Raw genomic sequence first — 20301 nt, 5'->3', positions numbered from 1 at the left:
GCCAATCAATTCCTTTCGTTACATTTATTTTTAAATGTATTTCTGTCATTTCCAAATGTAATACAAAAATAGAATCAATTCATCCATCCAGTTTTGACATTTGTCACAGTTGTAAATTATCACATTTTGCAGAGATGACCTAAATCACATTGACAAAATAATTTTCCCTCCCACTATCAGGCAACTATGATGAAGATGAGGAATTTATAAGCCTACAAGAAAAAAAAAACAACAGAATTGGGGAGTCATATAAACCCTTATGAATATTTAAAAATTCATAAAAATAAAATTGGAATAACATTAAAGAGTACATCAACGGTATTTTTTACCGTGTAGTAAAGAATTCGTCCTTGTCCTAAGAGAGGTTTGGCCTTAGTCTCTGGCTCCTAGGAGGTAACCTCTAAACCCTTGGAATTTCCTGAGTGATAGGAATGTCTTTGGTATCAACGGTTGATCCCTTGGGCACACCTGATAGTTTATGTTAATGAAATGACTTATGGTGAGCTCCTCAGACCATGTGATAGCAGCCTGATCTCTGTGGACAGGAGGAGGCTGCTGGAAATTGAGCTCAACACATAGGCAATCAATCAATCAATCAATCAGGCCTATGCAATGAAACTCCAATAAAATCTCTGGACACAAAGCTTATGTGAGCTTCCCGGGCCGGCAATACTCCATGTTATTGTTACACATGGCTAGTGACAGGGTAATGCATTTTGAAGACAATGGAAGCTTTCCATTTGGAATCCTCCCACACCCTGCCCTATGAGTCCCTTCCTGGATCTGTGTGCCCCTTTTTTTTCATAATAAACCATAACTGAGTATAATAGCTTTCAGGGAGTTCTATGAGTCTTTGTAGTGACTTATAAAACTTGAGGAGGGTTTTTGGGAATTCCCAACAACTTGCAGTTGTCAAAAGTAAAAGCAGTCTTGGGGACTGTGCCATCTAAGTTTGTAGTTAGACTGTGGCTCCCTTGCAGTTGGTATCAGAAGTCTTGGGCAGATTAGGCAGTCTGAAAGACTGTGTCCTCAGTTTTCAGAGTTTGACTAACTGTGGTATACACACTTAATAATAAATGACTCTATATAGTTAATTTATATCTATCATTACTTTCTGGAGAATTATATTTACCATGAAACTAATGAAGCTTATGCTTCAGGGCTCCTCATTTTTAGGAAAAACTTCCAAATCTTGGAAGGGACAATAGCGATGTGTTTGTTCAGGTGGTTATGCTTTTTTAGGATTTGCAAAAGCAGGCTATTTATTTGCTTTTGATTCAGACTGCTGTGCATTTTGTATCAATTTTGTATTTATAATTTTTTGTTCTTTTTCTAAAACAGGGACTTCCAAACCTCAGGCCAGTAAAATTTGGTTCTACCCCTGGCCTTTATTAGACATTTTGCTTTTTTGTAGATAATATTCCTACTGACAATTTGATGTGTGTGTGTGTGTGTGTGTGTGTGTGTGTGTGTGTAGACATTTCCCTCCAACTAAATGTTATGTGCTTTTCTGATTTTAAGATTCTTTTAAAAATCAATCTAGTTACCTCCCTGTTTCCAGATGCCATTATGATACTAGAGAAAATTTTCATATATCTTAGTTCTTTCCTGGCTAACTAATGCAGTTCCAAGGTCAGGGTTCAAGTCCTTTCTCTTATGGCTGCACTGTAAAACCCTTACTCTTCCTCAAATAACCATTTGTCACCTTTTTTCTCTTACCAATTCCACACTCCCTTCCTTTAAAATTATCTTCAACAGAAGTGACTAACATAAACCAAATCCCTGTGGCTCTAGAAGTTATGCCAAAGTAAATTCTTGCATGGTAGAATGTGGTTGGTGAGGGATTATATTACATACAGAACACTTCCAATATTTCTTTCAGACAGCCCTCATTTTATTATTTTAAATTAGGGGTAATTATTTTGTTTTTATGCATCTGCAAGACTATTCACATAAATACACTTGTGAATTGGAAAAAAATCTTCTATCAGGTTATATGTCCTAATTTATAGTTGAAAATAAGGTCATCTTAACAACTTTTTTGCCGGTAAATAATGTTCTACATAAATTATTTTTTTTCCAACAGACACACACACACACACACAAACACACACACTCAAATTGTCATTTAGTAGGCATGGTATCCACAAGAAAGCAAAGTGGATTTACAAGGATCTTATATATTTAGCTCTTAATATATGCTCAAACTATGTCATTTGTTATAACTGAAGTATATTTCTTTGAAAACCATGGCTTAATTCTTTGAGAAGAAATACTTCTAAAATATATAGCATAGTTATATGTCTTCTTAAATAAATGTTACTGAACATAATTTAACTTTCAGGTTAATCAGGCTTATCAAATTGAATACCAGTGATTGTACTACCCTATGCATGATACTGTATTACTTTCAGAGTCAGTTCTTGTATATGAGCTTCTTTGGCTCAATGATAATGCTGTGGCTTCTGAGTCTCTCTCTCTTTTGTTTCTCAGTCTCTCTTTCTCCCTTCCTCTCTCCCTCCCTTTCTTCAAGGGCTTAGTTCTAACAATACTACCTCCACACACACTTCTGATTTATTATTTCTAAATTTTATAGCCTAATAAATCAGTTTTTTTCAAAACTGTACAAAATAAAAGTAAACAGCTCTAAGGAACTGAGGATGGGCCCTCTGGCAGAAGCAATGTACAGTTTTGCAAGAACTTTATTACATGTAATTGGGCTTCATAGAGCTTTTTGGGATGCCTGGGTGGCTCAGTTGGTTAAGCATCTGCCTTTGGCTCAGGTCATGATCCCAGGGTCCTGGGATCGAGTCCTGCATTGGGCTCCTTGCTCAGTAGGGAGCCTGCTTTGGCCTCTGCCTGCCACTCCCCCTGCTTGTGCTCTCTCTCTCTCACAAATAAATAAAAAATCTTTAAAAAAAGAAAGATCTTTTTGTGTTTTCATGATTTTTATCTATATTTCAGATCCTTAGAGCTGCCAAAAATAATTCTTTACATAACAGATATATTCCTGGATTTAAAAATATCCTGTGTAAGTAGATTACATGCCAATGCAGCCATATATATTCCTCTTATTCACAGTGAAAGAATAAGCTTATAAGTTATCTCACCCAAACTTTGGAGATTGGATTGATATAATTGAACTCAAATGTTAAATCTTTATAAAAAGAGATACGACTAGTCATGTGTGGACAAAGCAAGAAGTTGACTGTGAAGGCTAAAGAGTTTGGGAAGATCCAAAAGTCTAACCCAGGTGAACTAGGTACAATCTCATAAAGGTGGGACTAAAAGTGGGATTCAGTAAGTGAACCCTAATATTACTATATCTTGTCGTTTACAGTAGTAATTCTTAATCTTTTTCCTCCTTAGGATTTCTAAAGGATTTGCCACACTCTCATGAGTAACAATGGTTTTGCTAGATATTCTATTGGGGAAAAAAAAGAATCTTTCACATATTGGAATACTTGTTTGTGGCAAATTACCTATAAGGGAGGAAAAATAATTTTTCCTTTATCTCTAGGTTCTTGCTTGAGACCCCTATAATAGAAAAACTAACAGGAGAAAAGCAAACAGAAGATTAATACCATGTATACTTCCTATACAAATGGGAAAAACCCAGGAAAACTAAGTAACACCCCAAATGGCCCAAGCCACCACCTTAAATACCATCTCCAGATAAAGACAAAAGATATTGAGGATTGGGGGATCCATTTATGGGGGGGTATCACAAAATACACTGTAGACAAGCATATGGTTGTTATGTAGATTTAAGTGGCTGACTTCTCCATTCATAAGTTTCTAGAGATCTAGTCACCTAAATAGTCTAGTACAAAGAGGGAGACACCCTTACAAGTGGAGTAACCCTTGTGAATGTAGATTTCTCGAACAAAGGGCAACTTCTATGCTGTTTCCAGAGGTTCTCCTGTGTCTGCAACCTCTCAAAAATAATCAACCCAAAATAATACTTATGCCCAAAAAGCATATTTTGGGATGGCATATTTGTTCCCTTTACACCCAAATCAAACTGGTTTAAATAATGATGCCTATGTACCTGAAAATTCCAGCGTAGCTTCAGTTAAGTCTTGATCTTGCAGCTGTATCAAACCCCAAAGGACCCTATTTCTTTTGGCAGCTCTGCTGTCTCCTTTGGCCTAGTTTGCCATCATAAGACTTGCTTTCCATATAGTCCCAGAATGGCTGTCAACAGCACCCAGACATACATGCTTCCTTTGTCATATTCAGCAGAAAATAACAGTGAGTATCTTTGCCCCAGTATTCCCAGAAAAACTCCTGAGATTCATTCTAATTATATTGGCTTCACTTACATTCCCACTGTTGAACCAATCTCTGTGGCTAGAGAGAAAGAATGAGCTTGTTGTCTTCATGTTTAGCTTTTTTTTCTAAATGTATCAAACCCAAATGCCTGTATAGGCCAGGAAAGGGATATAAATGAAAAAAAAGAGCCTGATAAAGATTTTAGTATATTGAAGAGTCCATGTCCCATACAAAGGGCTCAGGCCCTACTCAGATTCAGGCAATTAATGCCATGTTAGGAGGAAGCAGTGTTGGTATGTATTCTGGTTTGTCTAGATTTTTATGTAAAGTTCAATAACTTGTTCACATTGATATCTAATTCCAAACTTTATGTATACTATACCACAGGCCTATAAAAAGCATATGTGGACTGAATCAAGATTCTGCCCTAAAGAACAAAATGCAAAGACTGATGGTGCAAGGATTCTGGTCCAATGGATGAGTGTCCTTCTCATTGTTCATTAATCAATTGGCATTTTTTTGTTTTCTATTTTAGTCTTTGTGAGCTTGCTTAATGTCAGTCCTTCCCTGAGGGACAGATCCTATCTTAATGCACTCACTAAATTAAATTTCTAAACCTACAAGGGTAAGAATTAAACCCAGGAAGTCACAAAATCAGTAAAGTCATTGCTATCTTTCCAGGATCATGAAAGCCAACTGAGTAGCTCTCCCAGGATCACTGAGTTACTTATACCTTTCCATTTGGTTTATTGGTTTATAATGTCTGTCCTTAAAAAAACAACAACAAAACAACAACAACAAAAAATCTTTACTCTGAAAGATTCCCAACAAATCTACTTTTCACAATGTATTTTTTTTTTTTTTGATATACAGATCTTCCTCAACTTATGATGTGGTTATGTCCTAATAAATCCATCTTAAATTGAAAATATTGTAAGTAGAAAATTCATTTAATACACCTAACTTACTGAACATCATAGCTTAGCCTAGCCTACCTTAAACATGCTCAGAACACTTACATAGCCTACAGCTGGACAAAATCATCTAACACAAAGCCTATTTTATAAATAAAATGTTGACTATCCCATATAATTTATTGAATACTGTACTGAATGTGAAAAACAGAATGGTTGTATGGGTACAGAATGGTTGTAAGTGTATTGGTTATATACCCTTATGATCATGTGGCTGATTGGGAACTGTGGCTCACTGCCACTGTCCAGCATCAGAAGAGAGTATTGTACTATATACCACTAGCCTGGGAAAAGATCCAAAATTCAAAACTCAAAATACAGTTTCTATTGAATGTGTATGGCTTTTGCACCATTGTAAAGTGGAAAATTTATAATTCAAACCATTGTAAGTTGGGGATTGTCTGTAGTATGTGTAGGGGAGGAAAAATAATTTTCCCTCTACATTTCTAGGTTCTTGGCTGAGACTTCCTCCCCCCATGTAATATAAAGATTAAAAGGAGAAACAGAACCAATATAAATTATGTATGCACATAAGTATGTATGGGAGATCCACTAAGCTGTAAGACTCAAAAGGCAGCCAGGCAATTGAAGCTTATATACCATCCTATGGAAAGGAAAGAGATAGGGGTCTGGAGCTTCAAAGGGAGAAAGCAATTGATAGGAATGTGAGAAAAGAATGCGTATGGTAAACAAAGTTTGCCCTGCTATGCAAATAAGTCTCTCAGGTAAAAAGTGATTTCTAATAATCTCTGTCTTTCTCCCACAGTTCCCTTTTCTAATGTAAATATCCCTTACAAAAGGGACTCTGTTTTCAGAGCTTCTCTTGTGTCTTCAGTTTCTCAAAATAATCAGCACAAAATAATCCTTATGCCAAAGAGGCATATTTTGGGTTAGCATATTCTACTACCCTTCATATAATTTGATTCACAACACTTATTTACTCCCAACTTCTGAAAAAGATACGAATTACATAAAATAAGGTATTCCTCTATATTTAATTCATTTTTCTGTGTAAAATGTGGAAATGTGTTACTTGGAAATATTTTGGTTACAAGTATCAGAAGCCAAATACAAACTAACCTAAGCAAAAAGAGAGAGAGAAAGAGAGATAATGTATTAGTTATGTACCTGTGAAGTCAAAGAAGGATTTCAATTAGCTCCAGGCACAACTGGATCTAGTTCTGACTCTCTTTCTATGCATCACTTCTGCTTGCTTTCATTCTCATACAGTTCCCCTCCACAGGCATGGCAGGATGACCATCAGCCACCCCATATTTGCATGCAGATTTCAACTGAAGCACCTTGGCTAACCTGATTTGAATCATGTGCTCATCCCTGGACCAGTCATTGGGACCAGAGATTTGACAGACTTGGGACATAAGAAAACTCCTATGTCACAAGACCACCCCTATGCCCAGGGCAAGATTAAAGTCATGGACTGTCTCCCCATAGGAAAGAAGGATTCTACTCCTAAGTGAAGGAGGCAAAAAGCGCTGGACAGACAAAAGCAACAGCGATTCACTATAGCAATTCATATTCTAAGAAATTAATCCTTTATCCACTTCTTATAGAAACACTATTTGCCTGACAAGGAAGACATTCAAATATGTTCTATATTAAACCCAAATTAAAACTCAATGAAAAGGAATCTTCTATGGGACTGTGAAATTCCTTGGAAAGTATAGTGCTATTTTATTATATAAAACATATAGATGGAAAAGACCCAGCAATGATTCAGGTCATCCATTAAGTGGTATTATTTTAAGCCCTTACTCTGCGTTTCTGCTTCTCAGTCAGTCTAGCTTGAGTCTTAAGTTATGCCACTTATGACACATTTTTTAACTTAATAATTCTTTCAGTCAGGAAATTTTTGGCTGATTAAACAGCATTCTAAAATCATGAAAGTCCATAGTAAAGTGAGTTATCAGGAAACCATAAAAGGACCAGGAGGGAAAGTACAGGTGGTATATGTGGATCCTTATTTAAATCCGAATAAAATGTTGAGCATCTAAAGTTACAAACTGCTATCCTGCAATGACAGATCTTTAGTAGGCTCTGTAAATCACTCACAGATTAATGTTTCTGAATTGTCAGGGGGCCCGAAGAGGGTACTATTGTGCCAGTATCCTGGTATTCTCAGGTGTCATTGATCAGTGTGGGATTTGGAGGCAGCAGTTTAGAATCACTAATGTGGTGAAGGGGAGCAAAATTTGCTACCTCAAAATGCCTTTTTGGCATGAGTATTATTTTGGGCTGATTATTTTTGAGAGAGTGCAGACACAGGAGAATCTCTGAAAACAGAGTAGAAGTTGCCTTTTTGTTAGGGAAATTTACATTTATAAGGGAAATCTCCATTTGTAAGAGTGTCTCCCTCATTCTACCAGGAAGAGAAAGATGACTATAAATCACAAAAGAATTTTATTGGTGTAAAAGGCACTGACTTAATTCTGCATAACAACCTTACCCTTGTCTATTGTGCTTTTCTTGGTAACCTCTCATAATTGGCTTCCCCTTATCCCCACATTTTTTTTTTTTTTTTTTGTCTTTAGCTGGAGATGGTATTTAAGGTGGTGGCTTGGGCCATCTGGGTGAATTAGTCAGTTTTCCTGGGTCTCTTCCATTTTTATAGGAGGTATACATGTTATTAGATATGTTTTTCTTTTGTTAATTTGTCTTTTATTATGAGGGGGATGCTCTGCCAAGAACTTAAAAGGGGAGAGGGAAAATTATTTTTCCTCCTCTACAGAGTGACTAATGTGGTAAGCTGAAGTTTACTGATGGTGTTCCTCTTCCCTTGAAGAGCTCAGCACTCAGGTTCCCCAGTGTCTGAAATTCTAACTTTATAATTCTTGCATTTGATTTAAACATTTTTCTTTCTGCACAGTGCTCTTTTTTAAAAAGATTATTTATTTATTTATTTGACAGAGAGAGAGAGTGCACAAGCAGGGGGAGTGGGAGAGAGAGAAACAGATTCCCCACTGAGCAGGGAGCCTGAGGTGGGGCTCAATTCCAGGACCCTGGGATCATGACCTAAGCCAAAGGCAGACGCATAACCGACGGAGCCACCCCGGTGCCCCAGTACAATGCTTTTTTAAAGTGATCACCATCCTTGCTCTCAGATCTAACATATTAAGATATTCCATATATGATGCTGCTTATTTGATCCCTTTCTCCTCTTACCGGAAGGACCTACTTATATATTCTGAGATGTCTGAGAATCTGGACCTGGGGGTGGAACAAAAAGATTGCTGAAGAAAAGTTTTACTGTTGAAGCTTTTTTTTTTTCTTTAGTGCCCATGGTTCTTGGTTACACCACTGTGAAGAATGAAGAGGTAGACCAGACGAAGAGTGGTGGGCAGCAAAACAAAGTTTATTGAGCGAAAGTAAAGCTAAGTTTATTGAGCAATAGTACAAAGCTCCTGAAGAGGAAGGGGACCCGAGGGGGTTGCCACTGGAATTTCTAAGTCTAGGGGTTTTATGGGCTTGTTGGTGGGCTGTTTTAATCTGATTAACCCTCCATGCACCTGTCACCCAATCAGATTTTTATCCACACGTTCATCTACCTATCAGGTAGTTGTTCATGTGGTAAAGGGTGGAGGGCTCCTTCCACGGTGGTATAAAATCCTTTTAAGGGTGGTTTCCTCTTAGGATGGGGCCCCTTGTCCCTACCTGCCTTTCTTCTGACTATTCTTCATTATTACTACTGTCAGTTTTGCCAGAGTGTGACCCTGTTGCCAATCAGTTTCTCAGCTCCTCAAAATGGAGGTCTTCTCAGCTCCAGTGCAGATTCTTCTATAATGCTCCTAAGGTATTAAGGCTACTAGATCTATGGGCTTTCCCTTGGGGGAGTGGGAATCTAGCTCTAATTTTGGAAAGGATGTAGAAGTCACAACAGGCACACTGGCCTGGGTAACTCCCAAGAGGTGGAAGGGAGGAAAAATAATTTTTCCTCTACCCTTCTAGGTTCTTGGCTGAGACCCATCTGTAATAAACACAGATTAATAAGAGAAAAACAACAGATGTTTGATAAAATGTATACCTCCTGTATACATAGGGAGAGACCCAGGAACAGCAAGTCAAATCCCCCAAAGTGGCCCAAGCTACCACTTTAAATATGATCTTTATCTAAAGACAAGAAAAAAATCTCATGGTGGGTGGAGAGGCAGTTATGTGAGGTTACCAGGAAAAGTGCAGTAAACAAGGGTAAGTAAGGTTTGTTATGCAGATTTAAATTGTGCCTTTTCCTTTGGTAAAATTCTCTGGTGATTTATGGTCATCCTTATCTTCCGGGTAGAGAGGGGCAGACACTTACAAATGGCGATTTCCCTTATAAATGTAAATTTTCCTAACGAAAAGGCAACTTCTATTCTGTCTTCAGAGATTCTCCTGTGTCTGTAGCCTCAAAAACAATCAGCTCAAAATAATCCTTATGTTAAAGAGGCACATTTTCTTTTTTTTTTTTTTAAAGATTTTATTTATTTATTTGAGAGAGAGAGAATGAGAGACAGAGAGCATGAGAGGGAGGAGGGTCAGAGGGAGAAGCAGACTCCCTGCCGAGCAGAGAGCCCAATGCGGGACTCGATCCCGGGACTCCAGGATCATGACCTGAGCCGAAGGCAGTTGCTTAACCAACTGAGCCACCCAGGCGCCCAAAGAGGCACATTTTCAAGTGGCATATTCTGTTTCCCTTCAGAAGAGTGTGTGTGAACAAAGACATAAACATTAGAGTGATGCTCAGGCCTCTTTTGGGGAGGGGAAGATCAGAGCATATCCCTTAGGGCAAAAGGTGCATAGGATATGCAGAGCAGAAATGCTTAGGTTGACTTATATGAAATGAGAATTTGGTCAATTATATTCTCTTAATGTCTAATTATCCCTCCTTGTTCTTATTTAACAAATTCCTTCTCCTTTTTGAATCATAGTATATGATTCAAACATTTATAAACTGTTCTCACACCCCTGCTTAGTGATCACTTAGGCCACATTTTAAATCCCTTTCACCTTTTCTTGTAAATCAGTCCCTTTCCTTGAATCTTTCTGTTCTTCTATTACTGGATGCCTTTTCTTTTCTTTTCTTTTCTTTTCTTTTCTTTTCTTTCTGTTCTTTCTTTCTTTCTTTCTTTCTTTCTTTCTTTCTTTCTTTCTTTCTTCTTTCTTTCTTTCCTCTTTCCTTTTTCTTTTTTACCTTATTCTGGTATTAAAATGCTCCAGTTATGGGGTGCTTGGATGGCTCAGTTGGTTGGGTAGCTGGCTCTTGGTTTCAGCTTGGGTCATGATCTCAGGGTCATGAGATTGAGCTCTGAGTCAGGCTCTGCATTCAGCGTGGAGTCTGCTTGGAATTCTCTCTTTCCCTCTCCTTCTCCCTCACCCACTCCCCCTGTTTGCACTCTCTCTCTCTTTTCTCTCTTATAAATAAATAAATAAATAAAAATAAATAAATAAATATCTTTTAAAAAAATGCTCCAATTAACTGCAGTGTTTACCTCTCAGGCTGCAGCTTCACTCTTTGGGTCTGGGGCAGATTAGCTACTTCAGCTAAATTCTTCTTTCACTTTTTCTTTCTGCTTTTCTATATCTACACAACTGTTATAGAGGTGGGTTCCACTGGTTTCAAAAATTGCTATAATATAGTCGTGGTCATCAAATATTAGTGTGTAGCCACGAACCTAGAAGTGTAGAAAGAAAATGATTTTTCCTCCCCTACACAATTAAGAAATTGAATGCCAAATTATTTCTTGATGATATTTATAAATTGCCAAAATGTTATCTGACCTGTACCATCAATTTTAATAAACCCAATCTATTCATGGCTTGTGAGTCTACAGTTCGGATATTTGAGTTTCTACTTTTGCATGAGGACTTGTTTCTTTACTCTTTCCTTTGGCTATTGTTGAGCCACTCTTATTTGCATATAACACAGTGCTAAACAATATAGTATCAAGAAAAAAATAGAAGACCTGTCTTCTAGGAATTTAAAAGCTAGTTGGAGAGTCAAAAGGAAAACACATAACAAAAGCTAGCATTTATTGAACACTTACTATACTGAGCTTAAAAGTTTTTCATTCATTTACTCATTCACTCATTAGTACGTAGGTACTAATGACTTACATTTATTAAGCTCTTATCAAGTGTTTTATACATATTCTGTAATTTTCACAATGACCCTGTGAGGTCCTGACAATCAATGAGCCCTACTTTATTAAAGGGGGGGAACTGAGCTATGGAGAAGTTAGGCAATTTGCTCAAGGTCACACAGCTAGTAAGTGGTGGAGCAGAGGACTTGAAACCAAGCATTTTGGCTCCAAAGCTTGGACTCTTGCTGCCTTGCTATTATCCCAGCTTTACAAATGAGGATGCTGAGGCTTAGAAAGAAATATGTGACCTACCCAAGACTATGTGGCTAGTAAGTGATGGAACTGGGATTTAATTTGACTCTATGGCTCATGGTCTTAACCTTTAAGCTACACTGCCTCATAAAGCAATTAAGTTAACAATTTAAACAAACAATGAAGCAATGTCACATGGCAAAATGTGATGATGACAAATTTAGCAGAAGAATTCCCAGATTTTGTCTTCCTTTTGAAGAAGAAAGTTTTTGTTGTTTGCATTGGTCCCATTTTCCTTGTTGGATTTGCTTTCATACTTTAACATTTCTTTTTTTAACAATAAGGGCATCTAGTTAAAAATCCAGACCCTTCAATGCTCTGGGCTAGTTGTTTTGCTACCCTGATGATATGGACATGCTTGATTTTCCTGTGTTCCATTTGCTGTTTTATTGACACAGTTATTGATAAAAGAAAACTCCCTGCCCAGATGCATTCTTTGGCTTTAAGTAGGCTTCATGGGTGAACATTACCTTTGAACAATTAACCATTTTGGTAGCAAAAGCCTTTCCAGACCAGCAGTGATCACAGTCTATTGATGCTAACATCTCCAATGCTTCTGAATTAATCTTTTCTCTAGCTTAAGGATAACAGCTTTTTGTTTTTATTTTTGCATGAGAGATTCCACATTCAGTTGATATTGTAACTTTCTTTGGTTAATCAATTTTGCCACTCCCCTCCAAACAAAAAATAAATAAACAAATCCACCTCAAACACAGCCCAAAAAGAAGTTAAGCCATGAAAGATGAAGAGAATTTTGACCTGCAGAAATGGTGGGTGTGGTGGTCGTGGTGGAGTGTGTAGATGTACATGTGACAGAGCAAAGTACAAATAAGAAGTAAAAAAAGCTCTTTTCCTCAGAACAGGTGGTGGTGGCTTGTGTAGCCATTGACAAAGTTAGATCTTTCTGGCAAGAAAAAGGAGCAGCTGAAACAGCTGGATGCCCTGAAGTTGGAGTTGGTCCAGCTTCATGTCACCAAAGTGGCAAGCATTATGGCATCCAAGCTCTCCAAAGATCTGAGTTGTTTGCAAATCCATTGCCTGCATTCTCACCATTATTAACCACACTCAGAAGGATGAACCTCAGAAAATTCTACAAGGGCAAGAAGTACAACTTCTGGATCTTCAGACCAAGAAAACACATGGCATGCACTTAGCAAGCATGGGAGAAGCTGAAGACCAAGAAGCAGTAGCAGAAGTAACAGCTGTACCCACTGCAGAACTTTGTGGTCAAGACCTAAACATCATAGCATCAATAAACACAAACAAACTGGGAAAAAAAAAGTAAAAAATAAGTGAAATGGCACAGGAAGCAAGGAAAGAAAAAATTATTGTTTTGTTTACTACAGTTCTTCAGTATCTATATTCTGTTCAATCTAGAGATTTCCCTTGTAGAGAGGTTCTGTGTTTCTCCATTCATCAGTGCTATGGGAATCAAAGGATTCCATGAATGGTATTCTAATTGAACATCAAGCCAAAACAGTGCTTGCTTTCCAACCCTGAAAAGAATGTTTTAGATCCCTGTTTTACTTGGAAAGTGAGTGCGTATTTTCCACTTATGTAATAAGTTATGTAAATCTTAATGAAACTAAAAGTACCGGTTGAATACTGTGCCAGTGTTCCTTTAAAAATGTTCTTGCGGAGTCACAAAGAACAAGATAATTAAAACTCCTTGCAGAGTTTAGTTCTTTGACCTCTCATTAGTTTCAGCATTATAAATTGCCATTTGTTAGCAGCCTAATTTGATTATTAGCCCCTCTGAGCTAACAACACACATTCTGAAGAGTGGACTCCGCATGACTCAGAATGCATGCTGCTGCTGCATACCCGAGATGGAAAATTGAGGAGCAAATTGCCTTGCTCCTGTGTGTTCATGAATTAGTCATACTAAAGTGGTTAAACAAAGGGAAAGCAGTCTTTCCCAACACCTGCAGGTATGAGTTTGATAAAAGAAACTCAAAAGTATGACTAGTTCTTTCTGGAAGCAGTTTTATGAGGTGTCATGGAGGGAGGAGGAGAAAGAGAGCATTTTGGTTCCTACAGTTTTATCATTAAGAAAAAAAATTGGTGTGTCATATCACCTTTTGTCACCCTGCAGAGTGAAATAACTGAATTACTTCCTGAAGGTATTTCAACAAATGCAGAAACTTAAAGCTGGGGACTACAGCACATTCATTCTTTATCTCTCTGGGTAGGAACTCTGGTCTCAGCATTTTAATTAATTCCTTGATATTGCTACTAGGAGGCTTAGCAAATGTAATCAGGCTTCTTGCCAAAGCCAATGTCTGTAAAACAACCCAACTTCTATTTTTTTAAATGAGCAAGCTAAATCAGAGAGTTGTGAGAAAGCAGAAAAACACGACAATAAGAATACAGAATTGAAACATTCCCCAACCCCTGTGCTTACCAAATATAAGCAGTTGAAAGAGCTGCACCCATTGCCTCTGTTACACTCCAGAAGGTCATTTGAGGCAAGTATCAGTCTTCAACTCTCCCAAGTTTGAGATCATGAAAGAGGATTAATTAAGTTAGAATTTTAGTTTGAAAAATGTAGGAAAACATAATAATAACAATAGTAACAACACAAGAGATTCTCTCTTAGTGAACTTCCACTTAAGCAGCTTGCTGGGTTAATTGACACTCAGTAAGACCCAGTGACTAATGGCCATAGTACACTAACTGCCTGTGCTTAGTAGTGTCGTTAGAAGTGTCTAGTTTGCCCAGATAATTCAACCAATTGTGTTGTATGCCTACTGCAAATTAGTTGAGTTTGTTCCAAATCTATTTATGTCAGTTGTACATGATGATGTGATTATGTGATTTAATTAAATATTATGTAAACTGATGAAATATGAATGCAAAGTGAGTTGTTGCTTCATTGAAATCTAGGTTGAATGCCCTTGTAAGACTTAGAAAAGGCAGGGTGCTAAAAAAAATCTGTCAACTTAGGTGTAGGTGAGAGAAAAGTAAAAGATGGGGGAAATTATAATAATTAAGATAGTCTACATTCAGATTGCTTCATGTTTTTTCTTTCATGGAAAATTTCAAACATATCTAAAATTAGAGTCTAATATAATTAAAATGATATTCTCATCACCCAGCTTCAACAATTACCCATACCTGTCCAATCTTGTTTCAGCTATACCCCACTCACTCCTCCATCATAATTATTTTGAAATAAACTTATTATTTTGTCACTTCCTTTTATAGGTCTTTTAAGTTTTTATTTCACTTTAAAGGAACCCAACCTAGAGATTATTATGGTTGTGGCTTGTGCAAGCAAGATAATGCAAAACTCCAAAAGTCAACCCATACGTAGGGAAAAAGCTGGAGGATAGAAAGAAATACCCTGGAATCCATATATTAAGCTCTAGAAGAGAGAGGCTATCCACTAATCAATCTGTTATCAAAAAATATTTGTTAAAATATTTAAGATACACAACATATTTTAATGGTTGTTTCAATCACTTTGACTAATCATGAACTACTGAATCCTACTTATTGGATTATAAGGTTTTTAGCATAAAAATGATATTAATGATGATATAATGTGATTGGCATGCTGAGAATGATTTACATGTCAAGGTTAGCATAAACCAATAACTCTGTAATGCCATGCTTTTCAGGCTTATTTCATTTGGAAAAAGAAACTCATGACTTCAAGGTTTGTTTTGTCTTCAAGGTCATGGTTTGGGAGCAGCAAAGATGTCATGTTAATTGAGTTGTTTGCCTAAGTCCAACTTCTTTTAACATAGCCGGTACTGTTCAGAAGAATGGAATACTTAAGTGACTTTTCATTCCACTCTCCTACCCCTAGACACACCTGATTAGACATATCCCAAGATGCCAGTCCATGGGCTAACCTGCTGCTATCTTAAGAATTTGAAATAAGATACATAGATCTAGTTAGAAAATTGGTGAATGATTGATGTGAATGGCTGCTTCAGCCAAATTGGGCCATATGAAAGCAAAGGAAGTGAGTTGAGAGAGGAGGCAGAGAGACAGAGATGAGAGAGCCTTTTTTCGAGACAGAGTAAACAACCATGGTTTCTGATTTAACAGGTAAATTTTCAGTTCCTAGGGTCCTGACTGTGCTTTGTTGGTTGCCCTTGGATTTCCATGAGATTGTTTGTTGCAGACTTTTATTGATTTTTTTCTATTTAAGCCAGCTTGAATCAGTTCCTATTCCTTGTAAACAATAGTCACTAACTGAGAAAACTCACAGTTTAAACCAAATGTAGCATTAGGCTAGGTTTTCTCATGGTAATCCCTAATGCATGTGTGTATATGTGTATGTGCACTTATGTGTATGAATATATATGTATGACTTTAATATCCACTGATACTTATGCTGTTTATAAAGCATCCAGGGTTGTCCCAGCTTAAGATATTTAATTCACATATAATCTTATACAAGAAGAGGGAATTAGCTAGTGATAAACCCAGGTCTATGAAACAGGGCAAGGTTACGTTATTTTATTCATGTTTTTACTACTATGATACTCCATTGTTTTAAAGTTGCTTATGAGCCTAAAAAAAGAGCGTTTTCTGTTTTTATTCTATTTTATTTTCCATGAACCAATTCCAGGTTGGTATCAGAAAATAATGTTTTCCCAAACATTCATATTCAACTATTGTGTATATGCAACCCTTACTACATATCAAGCATTTTTGCATACTGACTTTATTTAACTCTTTCTGGAAACAGTCCTTTACAGATGAGGAAATTGAAACTCAAGACAAATTAAATGTCTTGCCCAAAGTTGTATGGCTAGTGAATGACAGAATGAGGTACTCTTTCTATGGCAAGAAAGGGTGTAGCATTGAGTGTGAGACCAGAATGGAATACATAGCTTAAAATAAGGCTAAAAGGGGCGTTCTTTGCTATTTTGGGCTATTAGATAGGAATATTGCTACTGAGCAAGATATGTTTTACGTAAGACAGAATGAGGATGATTATAGCCCTATGCTCAAATTGTAAGAACATACTTTGATTCACATGGGTTTAAGTTGGGTTTAGATTCATAAGTAAATTTGAATCATTTCTGATTTGACCTTTGCCTCTTTTGTATATATCATTGTTACCTGCAATATCTACTTTACTTTCCTCATGGAATGCCCTGAGTGCAAATGTCAGGGAATATTTTATATTGTGAATAAGAATTAGTAAGTCTCCAGTGGAGAAAAATCTAGAATGGTATTCAGAAAGGCTGGTTGCAACATTTTGCAAACAGCTCTACCCAAGCATATTTAGATCCAGCAGTAGTCAGGTAGGTCTTTGCTTTTCTATACACTTTCCTGGAGGAAATTACTTCCCTTTACTGGATCTCAGTTTACCCATTTGTAAATTGAGAAATTTCATCTAAATTATCTCTATAAATACTTCCTAACTTGATAATTTTGCTTTCTATGAACACACTTTCCAAAAGCAATAGCTTAATGAAACAGAATTATCTTATTCTTTTTCCTTTTAGATAGTCACTTAATTGGATGGTAATGCATTTCCTAGAAGCTGGTGAATCTAATATTTGATGGATACCAGCCTAGTTTGTACTGACATCTTGTGTGGCTTCCCCTAGACATTACACAATCAGACATGACTCTTCAATACAGCTTATCTGGCCCAGAGGTTAAATGTGTTCATTTGCTTATTATCAGGGCCCTGCATACACATGTCTGCCAACACTTCTAGCACTTGGGGAAAAACAAGAACTGCAGAGAGGCTTAACTTTTTACCTTTCTGTTTGTTCTTGGCAGAATCGTTGTTTTCCCGTGCAATTTCATGAGCACTGTATGGTTTTTATTGATTGACTAAAAGGTATTTGTTTTTGGAGTATGACAGAGAACTATCATTCTCCTTTAAAAAACCTTGGGGTAATAGTCTGTTCAGTTTCTAAGGCTGCCCCTCATTCAAAAATATTAAATGTATTCATAACAGAGAAGAGTTATTGTCACAAAATGAAGGCAACTTCTAGAAAATTCCACATGGCCAACTTCTACTTTCCTTTAAGAAATACACCATGAATTGCCCCTCAACTCTACCTTAATTATTTAGTACAGGGCTTCCCAACAAATCCATTCATTGTAGCTTTGCTCAGTCTAATATCTTTGTCCTCATAAATCTACATTCAGTGTTAATGACAAAATTGAAGGAGAGGTTGTAGACAGTCAGATGTGTGTGTATTTTCTTGGAGCTTTTACATACTAATGGTTCATTTTCTGAGTCCTGGAAAAAGTCAAAATAAGTTTTATTATCAATGATACCTTTATTCCACTTTTTAATAACACTTTTGTGGGGTTTTTTTTTTGACATTCAAATTGATGTCACTACTCCTGAAGCATTTTCTCTCTTTAACTTGAGTTGTCTTTTCAACACTGGTTTTTCTTGACTAACCTTTGATGCAGCTTCCATTGCTCATTTATATCTTGTTTAATAGTACATATTTGATTATTTTTATTACCTGACATCAGAAGACTATATAGCTAAACTCAGTGCTACTCATATTCTAGAAAAAGTTCATCTTTCCAACTAGCTGCTGAAGCAACACCATCATGGGGAAAATTGTTCTGACTTCTCAGGTGTTGCTTTCTTGCTTTAAACAGTTTTCTTAGACATTTCTTTGCTGTCATTTTTTTCTTACAATAGAAAGCAGCTCATAAATAATATTTCACTATCTACTACTCTGACCACAGCCTCCCCTCACTTTTTAAGGTAAGAATTTTGAATGAGGAACATGTTGGTTTATTTGCCATATATATTTTTTAAATTGTTACTAAGAGATTGCAATTTACTGATTTTGTTAGGGATAGTGACATTTGGGACATGTACGGATGTGCTATAGGTTACATTTTTGACATTTTGATTCACATATTTGTTTTAGTTATTAAGAACTTTTACATGTTTTGAAAGGGTCAGAGAGTCACCTGTGCCTTCAGAATTATTCTAGTCTTTTCCAGCTGATATCACATTCTAGACAATAGTAGAAATGATAGTGGAGGAAATAGCAGAGTAAAGGAATAGGTGGCCTCCTCTATTTATGTCATCTAGAATTCTATGGTAAAACTTAACATATTTTTTGTGAAGAGCTTATAAAGTGTAGACTATCAAGAATTATATACTAGAAAAATTAGAAATATATTTTAGGGTAAAAGTTGTCCTTCAAACATCTATAATAACACAGCTTGTTACAAAGAACCAAGGCTTTATCCACTTGGAATTGGATAGTCACTGACCAGTTGTTGGGTTGAATTGACCAGTTATTTCCATCACTAAAGTTCAATGACACCTGGTTCTTCTAGGTGTCAGGATGAACACCTCTGTATATTTTTTCTAACACTGGAAGAGTTACCATGCTATTCCTTGCTCCCATTGTTTTTCATTTTTTGCTATAAGCAGAATACAGTATTCATTAATCACTGCAGTGTGGGCAAAGTTTTCAATGTGTCTGAATGGAATCAGTGGAAACAGGCACTTTTAGGGCAAAAAAATGCATGAAACAAAATGTTTGGGATTTTTTACTTCTTCCCAAATGAAATGACCTCAGCATTAAAGTACAAACTTGGACACCAGCTAAGCTTCTGCCATGGCACATCCCTTGTTGTAACTCAGATGTGAAGTCCACCAACCCCTGAGTGCTACGTCAAAATGGCAAGCAATTCTTTGCCACTCCCTGGCATGAATGGAACAATTTTCTCACCTCTAGTGCTAGAGCTGATTCAATGGCTTGTACAGATCCTAAGGCCCCTTGGCAAGAACAGTTTGGACAACACTTCAATAGGAAGTATAAGAACTGAATGGCCAGCCCAGCCACATGGATGGTCAGGGAAAGGAACTCAGATGTTTGCTTTTTCCTTTTCCTTGTGTATTCATTTAGTGATAGTTTCTGGTCTGAATCTATCATTCTGATCTACCAGATTAAAAGGGTGTACAAACTCTAAGTATACTCCTGATCTCATAGTGGGTGGATAAGGCGTTAATATATGTACACATCCCATAAATTCTTCCTACAGACTATAAAATTACAACTGAGGATGTGGATATTTCTTTTATAGAGCTTTTTCTCCATGTGAGGCTGCAGTATTTTTTCTAAATCATTCTGACCTCAACTTTCAGTCAAACCGATTGGCTATTGTTCTGCCCAGTGACAGAACAGATTTTTCCATGTCTCTGCTGCTGTGGGACAGGAACTCAGTTAATTAGTTCTGCCCAAATTTACAATTGATGTAGTTCTAGAATGATTTTGTCTTTATGTGTATAGAAATAACCTATATCTAGTTTCTGTGTGTTGTTTATTAGATCACAAACTTCTAGGCTTTAAGACATTTGTCTTTTACTTGAATCATGAATTGTAAATGTTATTGGTTGTGTATTACAACAAATATAATTTTAGCAGTGGTCTCACTTATCTTAACTGACATTTAGACATACCTGTGTGCATTTGATTAGCTGAAAGGAATAATCCACAGGGTTCATTTACATGGGCTTAGTCACTTGGGGAGAAGAGGCCTAGGAGAAGGCAAAGAGGAGTTGTAAGAGGGAGATGAGAAGAAAGAGGTGAAGAAATAAGAAGAAGAATCTTATAAGTGGGCACCTGGTTGGCAAAGATGAAATGGAGGAGAATGGATGGAAAAGAAAACCCAGTATCTCTCCCCTGATCTATTCCCCAAAA

At 36.9% G+C, this 20301-nt stretch overlaps 1 pseudogene; it reads left to right on the top strand.

Annotated features, from left to right (window-relative positions):
- The first annotated feature begins 3183 nt into the window (after positions 1–3183).
- Positions 3184–12873, top strand: LOC116623114 (annotated as a pseudogene).
- Positions 12874–20301: the final 7428 nt, after the last annotated feature.

Source organism: Phoca vitulina, unplaced genomic scaffold (genome assembly GCF_004348235.1).
Source record: "Phoca vitulina isolate PV1807 unplaced genomic scaffold, GSC_HSeal_1.0 scaffold57, whole genome shotgun sequence".
Classification (NCBI taxonomy): Eukaryota; Metazoa; Chordata; class Mammalia; order Carnivora; family Phocidae; genus Phoca; species Phoca vitulina.
This window is presented reverse-complemented; position numbering and strand designations above follow the sequence as displayed.